Genomic DNA, 17,186 nt, shown 5'->3' on the forward strand with positions numbered 1-17,186 from the left:
ACTTGCTCTTTCTGATTTCTAAACCAATGTTACATTTTAATTATTATTAGAGCAATCTGTTAGTTTTTTGAAGTTTCGCCATATTAAATGACATATGTTTTTATCTGCATTTCTAAAGTATGCTTCAAATAATTTACACTGAATGTAACCTGCATAATAATTTTCCTATTAACCGTTTTTCAGATTTATTTTTTTCTTTTACTTTGAAGATAGCAAATATTTATGCCAACATCGATTTTTGGAAAGAAAAAAGCATTGCTGGTAAGTATTTGTTTGTTCGTCAGATTTTATTTCAATTTTATCCATGCATGTCTACTAAAACTGAAAACATAATAAATGTTGGTGCTGAAATTGAAATCATTGTTTCTAAATATTAAGAGGCTTTTTTTTTAAAATGCAACTTAAAACGACATGTAGATGCTATGGCAATACTTAAAATATAATATTATAATGCTGAGAAACCTACATACAAGTTATTCAAATCGACTTATTCTCTCTTAAACCTATTGCGATCAAGAAAAATGAATTAAACTGAAGTTTTAAAATTGCAATTTTACACAGTCTTTAGTAAACTATAAGAGTTAGAGGTTTCATGAATTATCCCTCCGAAAACTACTCAGAGGTGAATAATTAAGAATATCTTTAGGGGACTTTGGGGATATAGAACCTCAATGTTTTAAAATTTAATAAAATCAATTTAATATTATTTAGAAAGTACAGTTTTAAGCTGTATTTGAAGACGTTAGAAGAAGGAGACTCGGAGAATAATGCCGTAAATTTAAAAGAACAACTGATAGCTTAAAAACATTTCAGCTGTGTTTGATGATAAAAGAGAAGGGAGAAGCGGGGGGGAAGGTCTCATTCTAGAAAAATATTATCCAAGAGAATTTAGTGCATATAAAGGTGACATTATTATTTGTGTTCAACTAATAAAGTTGATAAATGTAGAACAGCTTTTATAAACTAAATTTTTATGGAATTTTGCAATAGAATCGATCTGCATGTCAAAACGAGGATTTTGTAATACAATTGTCCAGCAATGTGATGTAAATTTTGAAATCTGTATATGTGTCAAATAAATTAATTTAAAAAAATTTAAAAACTGTAAACGATTACTGCAGATGCGTTTTTAGATTTCTTTTTATTGAAAAAAAATGAACATACTTCTGTTCAAGTTCGAGTTATGTAAGAATGTTTTTCCTGATGATATTTGTATTTAAATTTCCAGACATTTGAAACCGAAATTCATTTTTTTTTCGGATTTTGAAAAGCCTTGAAACAATGAAACCTCCCATTAAATTAGATTACACTGAAAAACACTCAATTAAACTTTTACCCAAAGACGATGAGGATTCCGCAATACTACTTCCAGCAATGTGATGTAAATTTTAAAATGTGTATTTATGTCAGATAGGATAATATTAAAAAATTTTTGTTTTGCGACAAGATGTGTTTAATAAACAGCAAAATGGGAGTTCAGAGGTTTAAAGTGCGACAGTTTAAAATGTAAATTAAATACGTGTTTTAATTTTTAGCTGCATAATGGAACTTATTTCTTCCTTGAAGCAATTTAAAACGCACTCTCTATTTCAAAGTATAGTTAAGCCAGTTTGACCAGGAATTTTCTGCGAACTCGTGATTTTATTTAAAGAAAATCGCATGATTGAAAAAATTCAAGGACAACTGAAACTTTTTAAATTGAAGTGACACATTCAACTGAAACAGAATTCGATCGAATCGAATACGATTGTGTCTACCAATAGCGCAGTCAAAAATTTGCATTGCCTCATCCAGTTGAACTTTCTCACTACGCTACTGGTAGATAGCATTCAATCGAATTGAACACAATATAGTTGAATATGCCATTAAAAGAAAGCAAGTTATGCTGAATAACTTTTAATCAACCTAATAACCGGATTTTCACAAAATTTTATTCCAGAAGTAACTTTTTCAGAAATATCATAATGAAATATCAAACTAAGCATAGTACCTAGTGTAATATTTTTCGCTCACTTTGCCACCAAGTAGTCGTCCATTCATAGCATTATTTCAGGGGCATATTCAACTTTAACATAATTGATGATTCGATTCGAACGAATTCTATCAATCAAAAGTGCAGTCAGAAATTTCCTTTACTCCACCCGGAAAAAAAAATTCTTGCTACGTGACTGATAGATTGAAATAGATCGAATCGAATATAATCGAGAAACATATGCTTCTTAGTCGTCATTGAAAATTACACCGATTTGGTTCAAAATAAGAGAAAGTGTAAGCGCTTCTTTTGGAACCTCTGTGCACAACCAAAAAGGGAGGTGTACAAACAGACTCCACTCAGTCTACATACAAAGTTTTAATTTATTGAAACGTACAATTTTTCAGTTATGCGAGATACATTAAAACCAGGGATGAATTGGTGCTTGAACTTCCGGAACGTCGTTACTTTTCAAGAAAATTATATTCTGCTTTCACACAAAACTTGTTAGGAATCATTATTCAATTATTTCTCATTATCATTTCTGGTACTGTAACATTTACAATTTTAGCGCTGATACATACGTACATACTGACGTCACGAGAAAACTCGTATAATAATGAATTCAGTAATTGTCATAAAACGGACATTTTGATTGCCCGTACGTTCATATGCACTTGCTGACGGGTCGAAAACACTAAACATACATCTGGGAATGAGTAAAATGGAATTTTTATACCTAATTCAAATGAAATTACATTTTTTTGAATTTATTACATTTCTTCCTGTACTTAGCACAAGGAAGAAAAACTAAATACTATTTAATTGATAATTCCATCTTTGCAGTGGAGTTTCACAGAAATGATTAGTTACTAAATAATTTCCTTGCATGTTAATGGTTTAAAAGAACACTACTTACTTTAAAGGTCATTGATCATAAACCGAGCAATGGACTGTACTGAGTAACTAAGTAGTAGGAACGTAAACATAAGATTTATAGACAGTAATAATAAAAAAAAATTTTTGAGGAATTTTTTTTTTTTAAATTAATTTATGTTACTTTTTTTTTTTTTTTTTTTTTGACACACTTTTGTTTACTTTTTACAGTATTGATTGGCTTTGAAAACGAAATTATAGAAATTTATATTTCAAATTTAGATGTAATTTCTGTAGAAAATATGATTTTGTACTACAATTTCCTGCTACTTCTTTTTGCTCGTTTGTTATTTTGCTGTAAACTATTCAGTTGATTTTGAGGTGCCATTGGATTTTAGATTTTCGTAGTAATAATGCAGACAAATAATCATGTTCAGTCAAAGCCTAAACCCATCGACAAGCCTGCAAAAAAAAATTCAACAAAAGTAAGTTTAGTGCGTATTTTTTTTTTTTTTTTTAAGATTCTTTTATACTTGTGTAGCACGCATTATGGAGGATATTAGTGATCCGTAATTGTTCCGAAAAATATCCTAAAAACTGTACCAAAACGTATGCCTCAAAATGTTTAGTTCAAGTGTTCAAAAACCATTTTTTACACTATCCATGAAGTGTCTAAAAAGTGCGCTAAAAAGGAAATACATGTTTCGAACAGTGTTTCTAGAAGTGTGGGGGGTCCGGACCCCCTGGACCCGCCCTTGTGTGCGCCACTGTGAATTATGAATGATGAATTATGAATTTTTATCTAACATTAAATGTGTTTAAAAGACTACATAAGATTAGAACATTGTTCCATGTTCCTAAACATATCTTAATTATTAAGAACCATATATATGTTGTAACTTGCAACGTGTTCTTAAGGTACAAAATGTTTGGCTGTCCCAAGGTACAATCACCACGTGATTTAAGAAAAACCAAAAAAAATGGTTAATCTAGATGCATTATCATTATTTTCTTATATGCAAAATATTTAAAGTACTTCTCTTTCACAACAAAATACAATTCATTTAGTTAAATATACAAATATAAAGACAGTAAATGAAATATAAATGAAGAAAATATATACTTTGGAGTCATGAAATTTTCTTTCTCTTACAAAATTCGTCAATTTTACTCATTTGATGCTGATTTTCACTATGGCACCATTTAGTGGTCAAGGTTGCTATTACAGATTACAAAAACATGGTTACTAAAAATAGATTCGTAGAAATTAGCAGTGTCCCAAGGTACAACACTCTCCGCAACTTTTAGTAGCATAGCTTTTTAATACCTAGTAAATGTTAATTCGGAGAGAAAAAAAAAGAAAAAAAAAACGGTCATTGGTCTGTGAAATATATTTTCAGTCTGCTAGTTAAAAGATGTTGAAAAATGTGTCTCTAAATAGCTTTAACCAATCAAAGCACATGGCACGTTAGTGTCGCCTAATTTCAAAATTTATTTTATAAATTATCGAATTTGAATTATTTTTAGAACATTTTCCCCGTGTTGTTTCGACTCCAGAATCACATTGCAAAAAACAATAAGTTGCTGTTTCAAAATTTACTGTAATATATTTTTTCTTAAAAACAAACACACAAACTTCCATACTTTATCGTGAAGTTTATGATTACTGCAAACATTTAAAATAATCATTTGAGGAGCCGTTTCAACTTCCCATCATTCAGAACTTACTATTCCCCCATCTCCATAAATATCACCAAAAATATTATTAATATTCAAAAGATCAATTCCTTACCTATTAGGCAACGCTTTCCTCGCTACAGACATCAAATTCTGGAACCCCACAGACAATGCCACCTACACCCCACCGTTAGTTATAGCAAACTACCATCCCAAATGGACTGCTGTAGGTTAACGTATCATTCGAAATAGGCATTTAAAAGGGAGCAATAAAGATCGCTAACAGCTTATTCGACGGGCAACCATTACCACGAGAGGTATATGCAAATGTTGAGACACCGTAAAAGCCGGATCGTAGAAAACCTGACATTGGTGTGCTATGAGGCATGGACTCAGATAATATAAAAGGCATATCGCACGAATATTCATTTGCACCAAGTGCTTCCTGTTGTTCCCGTTATTAAGATTTGTTTTATTGGAAAGTTAAAAAGAAGAAAACTGCTATTAAATCACTTCCAGTCATGTTTATTAGTGTCCCATTGTGAAATTTTTCAACATTTCGCGATTATTAAAAAGAGAAAAGTCTTCTGTATAAATATAAGTAAAATTTTTTTTAATGTATTATTAAAATAAAAAAAGAAAAAAAAAAGGTGAAATCTGTCAAATCAAATAAAATTATTTTTACGCTGTAGGTGTAATTGACTTTATGTTTATAGTTTTAATTTATCTTTTTTATTATACTACATTGTTGAAATATATTTGCTTTTACAATTTACATTCTTTTTTTAAATTTGAAAATAGTTTCGTTTTAAAATTACTACAAATAAACTTTAAAATTTACAAGCTGAGGCAACCGTGTTACGGTGCCTGCGTTTTATAGGTTCATAATTACTTTAGTTTCAAACTTAACATTTTAAAATTTATACAGATAAAAGTCTTCTGTATAAATATAAGTAAAAATGTATAAAAATGTATTATTAAAATGAAAAAAAGAAAAAGGTGCAAACTGCCAAATTAAAAAAAGTATCATTTTTATGCTGTAGGTGTAGTCGACAAAATTAGTTTAAGCATAAAGCTTTAATTTATCTCTTTTTCTATGCTACATTGTTAAAATATTTTGTTTTAAAAAATTTGCAAATTTTTCAAACTTTTTAAAGAAGTTTCGTGTGAAAATTTTAATCTTCAACAAACAAACTTTAAAATTTACAAGCTGAGGCAACCGTGCTGCGGTGCATGAGTTATATAGATTCATAATTACTTTAGTTTCAAAATTTACATTTTAAAATCAATTTTCAGAAGAATTTGTGCTACAAATGCATATATGAGTCATTCTCCAGTAAACGTAACTTTTGAATGCAAATATTTTTCAATTTCGAAACCTTTTGCTTTCTTTTTTTTTTTCATTCTTAGATGAAAGTGTTACCTACTAGAAGTAACCATAAACAATAGCCCAGCTAAGTTCCAATTATTTTATTCATGAATAAAAAAAATTAAAAATGCTTTGCTCAAGGAAAGAAAAAAAAAGAATTTTTTTTAATGTTTAAAAATTGAGGCCACTTTAATATCAAAGTAGTAATTTTGTTAATTGTGCAAACAATGAGCTATTTTAAGGATTAGTGGGAATTTAATGTTAAGCTCTCTTAAATAAAGTACGGCCTCATTAGTAGTTATCGTTTTAGTTCAAATGTGTGTTAAAAATAGTATTTAGTAAATTTGAGAATATACTGGCAATTTATAATTGTGGTAGAATGTCTAAGATTGACGTATTTATTCTCCATCATTTATTTTCACCTCACAAATAGTGACATTGATATGATCTGTCACGGAAGTGAGATTCACGGAGTTGAGGAATTTTTCATTAATATAGGCCTAACGGATACATTTTTCAGAGAAATATGTTTTTTCTTTGTTGCTGCAATCTGCACATGTCAAGTATATGTTCACATCTTTTTTTACATTAATTTACATCCCTGAAATTTGAGTTCACGGAGCTGAGAAGTCAGAATAACTACACTAAGTTTTTACAGCAAAACCTATCTCCTTGCATTTCGACAAAATTCTCACAACTTCAACTATGACTGAAAATAAACAAGGGGGTTCCCTTGTAGCATGTAAAATAAAATTTGATATCATTACTGCCACGTGTTAATGAGGAATGGCATTTTAAGTTTGGGTAACGGAGGTGAGCATTTTTTGTGTGACATGACTACTTATCCTAAAAAACCGAACTAAAATACAATATTAAAAAATTAAATATACTTAAACAATTAGTATTTGCGACACTTGTGAAAGGAATAAAAAAATAAATAAATATATACTTTTAATTAAACAAGTTATTAAACAACATAAACAGTTACACCAGGTGTGTGACATGCCACGGAGGTGAGAATTCACATGTTGTGTACCAAAATATACTGAAGTGAAAATTATTATTAAAAAATTGTTGGCAGGTTTAAATAGTTTATTTTTGATGAAATTAAAAAGCATTGTTAAATGAATTGTTCCTTAAAGTTTTTTCTCTAAAAGACGTGTGACAGGAAAGTTACACTTTTGAAGAATGATCCATATAAGTTGAAATTATCTGCATAAATTTAGAAATACATGTTTGACTTTGTTTGCGTGGAAAACTTTCTGTGTAAAATTTCATTCTTCATCTGTATGTAAGTAGCAAAAATCATGTAATAGGTTATATAATAACTGCTCATAAAGTTATAAATATTGAAAAAAATTGTAAAAAGAGAAATACCGTAACAGTTTTCACAACAGCTAAAGTAATAAATATTACTTAGTTCTTTAACGTTACGATGTATTGTTGCACTATTTAAATAAAAGTGTTATGTATTTTTATATAAATGTTGCACAATTTTAAAAAAAAGTGTAATGCATATTTTACTTAAATGTTACACAATTTAAATAAAAGTGTTATGCGGTGTAACTTAAATGTGTGAATGTTCTTAAATTTCTTCAAAATTCATTTGTTCAAATTCATTTCTTCAAATTCATTTCTTCAAATTCATTTCTTCAAATTGATTTCTTCAAATTCGATTCTTCAAATGATCTTAAATGTTATACAGTTTAGAAAAAAGTGTTATGTTTTTTTTTTTTTCAAATTTTACACAATTTAAATAAAAGTGTTAAACATTTTTACTAATCACTAGTATATCGATGGAACGTAAAGAATTTTTACTACAAACAATCAGCTCAAACTATAGAAAAAGATCTTAGCTATGTCAGCGTTTACCACAGATTAACCATATTTGTTTTTGAATAGTCCTAAGGAACTTTATTACATTTTTAATTCGATAAATATTTTCAAATATCAAAAAACTTTTGCTTATTATTCATTTCTAATAAATTAATACTTATGAAATCTGATACGCGTCGCAGCTTCCTTTTGAAGTGTCATGAAGTTTTGTATATAAATTTATGAACTGATAACTGATTTGTTGCTTAAAATGTTAATCCAGCTTCTTAACGTTCTTACACTAGTTGAGTCTCCTTTTTGCTTAAAACTTGGAAAGATTATTAGCACAGATATGCACGAAATGGTAATCTCAAACAATTAACGATAATGCGTAGTTTCACTGAATTCGATGTCACCTTAAAGTTTCACAAGAAATTGGTAAAATGTTTACATATTGCTCTAAAGGCATTAAAATATTAGTGTTAAAGAAAACAAATTGTATTTTTGGCTAGAATTCAGTTCTTTACAGGTTTCTCAACAGATTAAACAATCAATTTTGAGAAAAAGGTTCTGTTCTATATTATTCATAAACTTAACACTAAAATCTGGGTATAGTATTTCAGCAAAAAAGATTCTACAATGCTATGCTTTATTTCGAATGTAGCAATGTTTCATGCTTCAATGCCAGCCAGTTACAATTATTTCAAGGTAATAAATCAGTCCACCATTTTTGCTATATTTTTCTCATTTAAATAAACATAGCAAAATGGTGGCTTTAAATGCTCAAAAAGATACTAAGTTCAAATGTATTACAATGAAAATTCAAAGTGACGGGGGTCACCGGTAGATGTCGATATTCCACTCTTTTGTTAAAGCACAATTTTAGCAAACAGTACTTCATTGCAAGTTTGCAGGTTTTGTAAATAATTATTTTGTCTTTATTTATATGGGGCTACACGAGAAATATTGCCTTCATCTCTTTTACAAGAAGATAGTTCAACACTTATTTTTAACGTTATACCTCTGAGCCTTAATCAAAAGGTTACTTCTGAGCTGTAGATTCATTGTTAATAAAAGTACAATAATGATTTTCAACTTCATCTTAAAAGTAGAATCATTGCCATTTTTATTTCTGTACCTCAGAACCAGAGTGTAGACAAGTTTCAAAAACTTGCGATTTTCTGTTTATTAATGCATTGTATGTAGAAGCATATTCCACATCAAGCCATGTGGATATAATTCTTTAAAAAAGAAATCCTTTTCAATTTTTTGATAGGGTTATAAGAGCGCGTTCCCCATCCTTTGCATGCGCCAGATAAAAGTTTTCCCTCTTTCCCGGAAAATTATCATAATGTGACTTACGTCCTTCTGGATCTGAGGTACAGATTTAATTTAATGGTTTTAGAATAAAATAATAATTGCAAGAAGTTCGTCCAGAACTACACGAGTGTACTTTTCCTTATATATGGACATACTTTTTCTAGCAGTCGTATTTCACTGTCTCGATTTTCATAGGTTTAAAATTATTCAAATATGAGGCGTTGAGAAGCAAAAGAAAATGCGTGGACTTTATAAAGCTTTAAGTAAAACGTGCTTAAAATGCAAATTACTTTATAGACAAAGCAATACTTAAAGGTTTTTCTGAAACAGATGAGTGTTTCTCAAACATTTAAGCGAATTATCTCCAAATTTTTAACTTTGGCGCTTACACTCTTTAAGAACAAGTTGCTTCAAGCATTTTTTAAAAATATAATTTTTTTCATAATTAAAAAAAAGTGATTTAAGTTAAAAGAAAGCATTCAATTTAATTAAAAAACAATTATCTTGTATTGTAAGTCATCGTGTTTCATTAAATTACTACTGTCTTTCACTAAAAATAAATAAATATCTTTGTTCTGAGAAGTAACAGAAACTGAACAACGTATAATAGCACAAGTATATAGATTACTACATGCATTTGTTTCGGGGATTGCGATAGGATGTGAAGACAGAACCGGACTTCTTTAAATCAAAAAGCTCACAATTTTGCATTGAAAAAGGTGTTCCTTGAAACCATGAAATTATGCATGCATTAATTTGTATATTTGTGCAATAAAACGTTGGTTAGTTCCTGTTATGTATTTCGCTATTTTTTGAGAGGAAAAATTTTAATACCGGCAATTTTTTTTTAATTAAAGGGGCAGAAGTGGGAGAACAAATTAGACAAATGAGTTAATAACAGAAATATAATACGAATCATAACGTCCATTTGAATAGTACAAATAAATCAAACATTATTTATCTGCTGTAGCATTATCTCACTAACTCGATTAACATAGGCTTCAAACAATAATAGCGGCAGGAACACATCTAATTCAAGTATTTGTTTTTCAGTACGTAAGTGATCAAAAATAGAAAACGTATTATACCAATGAGTGGACAGCAAAGCTGTGTAACTGATCTTGGCTTGTGATTAAAAAATTATTGAAAACCCTTGATTTAAATTCAAATGTAATCATAAAACATCTGTTTTTAGAGCATTTTAGTGCATCTAACCTCCATTTTATTGCTGAGTTTGTGTTTTTTTACATTTTATTTTTTCTAATTAAATTGTTTCTTTCCAGTGCACTAGAATTTACTTTGTGGACCGTCTCTTATAATTACGAAAGCTGTAAAGAACATCTTGAGTTTATCAAGACAAACATAGGAAAATTCATTCAAGGTAAAAAATATTTTAATTTATTGAGGAAAGTTTTGCTTGATATTATGAAGTTTATTTATAATACTTAATTTCCTTATAAATCTCTTTCATGGTAGAAAATAAAATGACAATACATAAATAAGTTTTAGTTTTGTACTGATTCTATCAATTTATCTAACTTTATATATATATGTATATATTTTTTGTGTGGGAGACTGTTTTTTTTCTGAGAAAAAAAAAACTTCACTATTACTAATCACTAATTAGAACTCGACGCTAACTATTACTTTTACTTTTTAAGAAAATTTTAAGAAAACCAAAAAACAAAGAGGGTAGCAGCTGTTTATTAATTCATTATTGTTGTTATTATTGTTATTATTTATTATTATCATTATTTTTTCACTTTGTCTCCAGCAATTACCTGCATAATGAGCCTTTTTTAGTCTAGATTTTTGTATGTTTTAAACATTAAATAAAACCATTTATATCCATTTGAACAATTTAAAACTCTTTTGAAATGCAGGCTTGCTTAAATATTTGAAATGTATTACACAAACTTTACTCCAAAAACTCATCTTCGATAGTCTTTTGAATATTCATTAATATTCAAAAGCGCTTTATTTCAGGTACTATACTTCACAGATCATGGTTTAATAATTCGACGTCGCATTAACAGAGTACAATTTCCGAACTTTGTTCTCCAGTATTCTACTCTGTTCATTTAACAAATTTCGATCATCGAATTAATATCATATTTAAGTCACAATGATATGAAGTAAAAAAAAAAAGAAAGAAAGAAAGAAAGAAAAAAATTACAATAGTAAGGAGCTGATGAGTAAAATGTTTAATTTCCAAATCGCTAAAAGTTATTTTCTTACATTTCAAAAGCATTTTAAATTTCTTAAGCAACAAATTTTGTAGAATAAATGATGTTTTACGTATCTTAATTATTACAGTATTTTTTTCTTAGAAATGTAGGACTATTTATTTTGGTAACTGTACTTTATATAAGATTAAAACTAATAATTCTAGGAACATTTTCATTGTCAAGGAAAATGAAAACACCTTTTTCAAGTTCAACGAATTTTATGTAGAGTTCAGGAATTTCGGAAAATTTTAAACATGTTGGTTAAATTAGCACAACATCCATTTTTCTTTTAGTATATTTAACTTCAAAAGGGAAAATGCTGTATAATGCTGGCCAAGGCTATACTAACAATTATTTATTTTCTATTTTCCCAAAATGAGTTGGCAGAACAGCTGATTGTATCATCCAATAATTCTGCAGCTATTGTTTGAAAACAAGTCTTGAATACTGATTCGAATTTGTTGCTACCTCTAGTACTATATTCTATGCTATGTGACTAAATTATAGAATTATTGTGAAACTATAAACAAAAACAGGTTTTAAACATTTAAAAATTCTATTGATATAGTTTAAAGTGTCACTATGTTTATAAAAATATTTCACTCTACGTCTCATTTATCATATGGTTCAAAGATACCCTAAGTGGCAGAATAACTTTGAACCCAGTTAATGATTTAATTTAAAAGGTTTTTGAAACTATGCGTCCCATTTCTCATACGATTCTAAGTTACCCTAAGAGCCATAAAAACTTTTAATCAGGTGAATGATTCAATTAAAATGGTTTTTAAAATTATTAATTTCAATTAATATGCAATACTTTAGAAGTTTTTTCTTTAATTTTATGCCTGTAGATTCGATAATGCTGTTAAGATATGAGTGGTGCAATTTAAAATAAAATTGATGATCAAAGTTGAACTTTGAAAAACATGAACATTTCTGAAGGTTGTTACATCAACGATCATAGGGCAATTGCTGAATAAGGGCAGTTTGAGGGCATCTTTTAAGGGCATCTTGTTTAAAATAGCATCACTATGCTCAATTATTCGCTTCCTTTTCGTGTGTGAAGTCGTCTTTCATAGACCCGAAAAGTGATTAGAGATTTGTCACGAGGCAATAGTTCTTCTCACTATTTATAAGGGTTGACCGAAGGACATTTCTAGAAGTTTTCTTAACAACATTGATCTTATATACAACAAAACTTTAAAAATTTATCCACAAAAGAGCTGATATGGGAATTTCTAAGCATTTGTCTGGGATTCCTTGGATTGAAGCACAATCAAGCGTTTCAATGAAAGGTTTGCTAAACTTTGAAAAATAGAGCTTGCTTTGCTTGTGAGAATGCTATATTATGATATCATTTGAAGAAATATTTAAGGGAGCAGTAATTTATTATACCTGAATGAGACTTTCTCTGCATAGCAGAAAAATCCACGAAACCAAAATCCATAGCTCAGATTCAAAGAGAGAATTGAAGCTACAACTATTTGTTAGACATGAATTACTCTGAAGAATATTTCGAAGATTAATTCATTTCTTAGGTGTGAATAAAGGAACTTTTAGCTCATTGAATATTTTCCCACACAAGAGTATTCAGTAAGCTAATAGCTCTGTCTGAATTTAGAATGGTCTACCAAAATTGTCAAATCTCATTTATCAAGTGCATTTAGGGTTTATCCTCGATGGTGTCATTATCTGCGAAGTATAATTTAGGAAATGTATCAATTTCAAGTGGTTTGAATGGACGAGCACTTAAGCATACAATGCCATTCCTTAATGGAAATGCCTTAAATCTTGGAAGAAAAGCATAAATGCCTTATTTTCCTGATGTGTCCTTTGTTGGAGCCGCTTCACAATTAGTACCAGGCACCGAAGAGCAAGATGGGACCTCAAAAGAAGTCGTAAATCTGCTGGGAAGAGTCTGAAAAAGAACTTTAAAGCAATCTTAGGAATCCTGGGGGAGCTTATCGCGTACCTGCAGCATTCCTTTGATTTATTTAAGGGCGCCGTAACGGTAACCCTGGAGCTCTTTCCACCCTCAAGTTCGGCTGCTCCAGCAGTTCCAAGTTTTGAATTACACGGGGCGGCTCCAGAGCAGGGGAATTTAGCAAAGTTGAGCTGATTTATGTGTTTGGTCGAGTATCGTTTACGACATGGGCGGGATTTTCATGGTGCCCCATCGTAAAATGGAACTCAGCCGGGCTCTCCCATTGGATGAGCATCATCAGCCTCCTAGGATCCCTCTGTTTAAGAGCTGGGAATCGCAATGCCCAACCCTCCATCCCCCTAAAGTCCCAGATTTTTTTCACCCCCGTCAAACTACATTTTAGCAGAATATATAATATCAGCTTCGTGGGACTTTCGGTTGATTCATGATACGCCCCTATATTAAAAAAAGTTAAATTTAGAAGAAACTTTTTTAATTAAAATTTCGTTTCCAATTCAAAGTTTTCTTTCATTAAAATAATTGCTCCATATTTAACTTTTTTTACAAATTACCAGACATAAAAAGAAGCTGGACGGGTATAACCATTTTTGCAAAGAAATTAACTGAAAATGATGTTTTTTTTTAGTTAGGTCAAAACATTAAAAAAAAAGGATTAAACTTTTTGTTGCCGTTTCCGACTGGTGTAAAAAGCTTCTTTTGAACTGAAAGTCATTTATGATATTCGCCATACAATGTCTGAAAATGTTCATCAAGCTAAAATTTATTGAAAATGTTGGTTCAATATCAAAATTTCTTAGTACAAAGTGCTACTTCAAGCTGAACAAAACTTTGAATTAATACCTTTCAAATATCTTCTCAAAATACACTTTAAAGACCATAGCCGGGTTTCTATGTTAAATCTGCCCTTGCGGCCTTATCGACTCGCACTTGAGGGATCATTTTGGTATCGAATAAAAATAATTTAGCCAAATTTTCGATTCCTTATCTAAACCGACCTTCGAGTTTTTCAAAAAAAAAAACCTGTTTTTTCGATTTAAATTTGTTTTCATAGTAAAATTCAAAATTAATGAATGGTAATTTTTTCCCTTATTCTTAGGAATAAAATACATGAAAAATTATTATAGTGATAATTTTTTAACGAAAAGTCAATTCTTGGCGACGGTTATAAGATTTAAATTTTTTTTTCAACGCCTTTCTGAAAAGTGTCACTCACCAAAATTTGTCAGATAATGTCTTTTATACTTCTCTACACTCAGATATTCTTTCAATTTTTTTTTAAAGTGGTGGAACAATACGAAAAAAAATAAAAAGTGATATTTTTTTCATCATTTTGCGTTAAATAAATTTAAATATTTTTGATACCCAAAAAAAAATTTGTTTGAACTAAGTCAGTAAAAATCGTCTGCTAAGTAAAAATAAAAAAATAAAAATAAAAAATAATACTTCGAAAATACTATCTTACCAGAAAAAAAAGCAGCATAAAAAACTAAGCCATATCCTTCATGAAGTTATTAGAAATGCATATTCGATGCTATAGATATTATTCAAGGCTAAATTGTACATAGAGACGATTATATAATTTTTCCAAGCTATTTTTAATAATTTTTCGTCTGGATACAATAAAGTCAAACAATTCAAATATTAAAGTAACATTTTACACTATTGAATATAATTCTTTTAAATAACTGAGATTAAATATAATAAATTTCAACAATTTATGATGATTTTTTAAGTAAGGTTAGTCTTCGTCACTGTTTTCATTCACAAAGACACTGACTTTTTCATCAATGAACAGACGACTCAACATTTCAGCAGTTTTTACTATTTTTGCCAAATATCGAGGATGAGGCAGAAAAAATATGATCATAACAAAGTGTGAGCAATGACATTGCGCCTACCATTAGCGCAGTCACAACGATATCTTGTAGTCCCAGTGATGTCATTCTTATCTCTCTTATCGCTGATAATGAAGAAAGCAACGATATGTTTTTGACTTAATAGATCGCCATCTCACTTTAAGTTTTATAATATTAGGTGTGATTTTGACATAATGGAGCCATCATCTTCATTCATCATCTCAGCTAAGTATGATATAGCTTGAGACATTTGATTTTGACATATATTTTCAGCCTCATGCTTGATATTTGGCAAAAATGCGCAGTAAAGTCTGTTGAAACATTGAGCCCTCTGTTCATTGATGAAAAAGTCACCGTCTTTGTGAGTGAAGACAGTGACGAAGACTAACCTTATATAAAAAATCATCATAAATTGTTGAAAATTATTCTATTATTTAATGCAAGGGCAGCTAACCTTGGAGAAATAGTTTGAGGAGCATCTGTGGTGATTTTTAGGACCATTTTAAAGTTTTGCGGAGCAGCTCGGTATTTTGCATAAATTCAATATAACAATTTTAAACCACTTATCTAAAATTGTTTCTGAGCTTTGATAACCACTTTAAGCACTAGCATAAAAATGAAAAACAGCTTCAAACACTTTGTCATGTTAGAAAACGCACGGTCGGGGAATGCGGAGCAATATAGTTTTTTGCGGAGCTGTGGAGTTATGCTATTTTTGTCAAGTAACTCCGCTATATGGGGAGCAGTTAGCAACCCTGCTAATGTCAATTATTTAAAAAAACTACGTGGTCTAAAAAAAGTTACTCTAATATTCAAAGTTTTTGTCTTTATTGGATGCAGATTTAAGAATTATTCAAAATAGCGTGGACAAATTATATAATCATCTTGATGAACAATATATCATTTTTTACGTTTTTAATTACTTCATGAAGGATATGTCTTAGTTTTTTATGGCATTTTTTCTCTGGCAAGATAGTATTTTTGATTTTTTTTATTATTATTATTTTCTTTTTCACTCAGCAGATGATTTTTTACCGATTTAGTTCAAATAATTTTTTTGGGGAATCAAAAATATTTAAATTTGTTTAAACGCAAAATGATGAAAAAAAATTTTTAATTTTTTCCGTATTTTTTCACCACTTCAAAAAAATTCAAAAAAAATCCCTAGTGCAGATAAGTATAAAAGACATTTTCTGCCAAATTTGGTGAGTGACACTTTTCAGAAAGGCATTGAAAAAAAATATTTAAATTTTATTTCCGTCACCAAAAATCAGCTTTTAGTTTAAAAATTATGACTATAATAATTTTTCATGTATTTTTTTCCTAAGAAGAAGGGAAAAAATTACCATTCATTGATTTTGAATTTTACTATTAAAAAAAAATTAAATCGAAAAAAACAGGGTATTTTTTGAAAAACTCGTAGGTCGATTGCGATAAAGAGCTGAAAATTTGGCTGAATTATTTTTATTCGACACCAAAATGATCCCCCAAGTGCGAGCCAAAAAAAGCCGCAAGGGCAGATTTAACATAGGAACCCGGCTACGGCCTTTGACTACGTCAGGCAATTTTATTTTAAAAATTCTACTAAGATTAATTTGAATTGCAAAAACATCAAATTTGGTCTACGATAAAAGAATAAATAATATGAGGTTTTATGAAGTTTTCTTAGAATAACTGAGCCTGTATTTTCGAAGCAAATTCTGCTTTTGTTTACTCATAAAAATAAATCATGGGAAGCATTCAATTTTAACTGACCTTTTAATTTTACGAACTACAATCGATGTGCGTATGATTTTATATCAAACTTTTTGTAGATATTTCAAACTTTAAACTGTTTTAACTGGAGAGTTTTTTTTTTTTTTTTTCAAATGTTATAGACAAAATAATAATCACAGAAGCCTATTTTCTCAAATTTAAAGTCTTGTATTCGAAACTCAGTATTAATCCATAGAACTCATGTCATTAAATGGAAGAAAGATTGATACATTTGAAGTATCTAGAATATTTCATTATAAAAACCTAACCTTCATCAAACAAAAAATCTTCAAATGATTTTTAGAACTTCTGCATCAATATACTATAGCATTTTAGTAAGTGTAACAATAAGAAACTACACTTATGGGAAATT

At 29.4% G+C, this 17,186-nt stretch overlaps 1 long non-coding RNA gene across 2 annotated transcripts in view; it reads right to left on the bottom strand.

Annotated features, from left to right (window-relative positions):
* LOC129222676 (uncharacterized) overlaps positions 1–4,717 on the bottom strand; it is a 105,994-nt gene extending 101,277 nt beyond the window's left edge. For both annotated transcript variants that reach the window (XR_008580597.1, XR_008580598.1), the window contains exon 1: positions 4,641–4,717. This is a non-coding gene — a long non-coding RNA (uncharacterized LOC129222676). The remainder of the gene's footprint in view (positions 1–4,640) is intronic.
* Positions 4,718–17,186: the final 12,469 nt, after the last annotated feature.

The sequence above is a fragment of the Uloborus diversus genome, chromosome 5, assembly GCF_026930045.1.
Source record: "Uloborus diversus isolate 005 chromosome 5, Udiv.v.3.1, whole genome shotgun sequence".
Taxonomy (NCBI): domain Eukaryota; kingdom Metazoa; phylum Arthropoda; class Arachnida; order Araneae; family Uloboridae; genus Uloborus; species Uloborus diversus.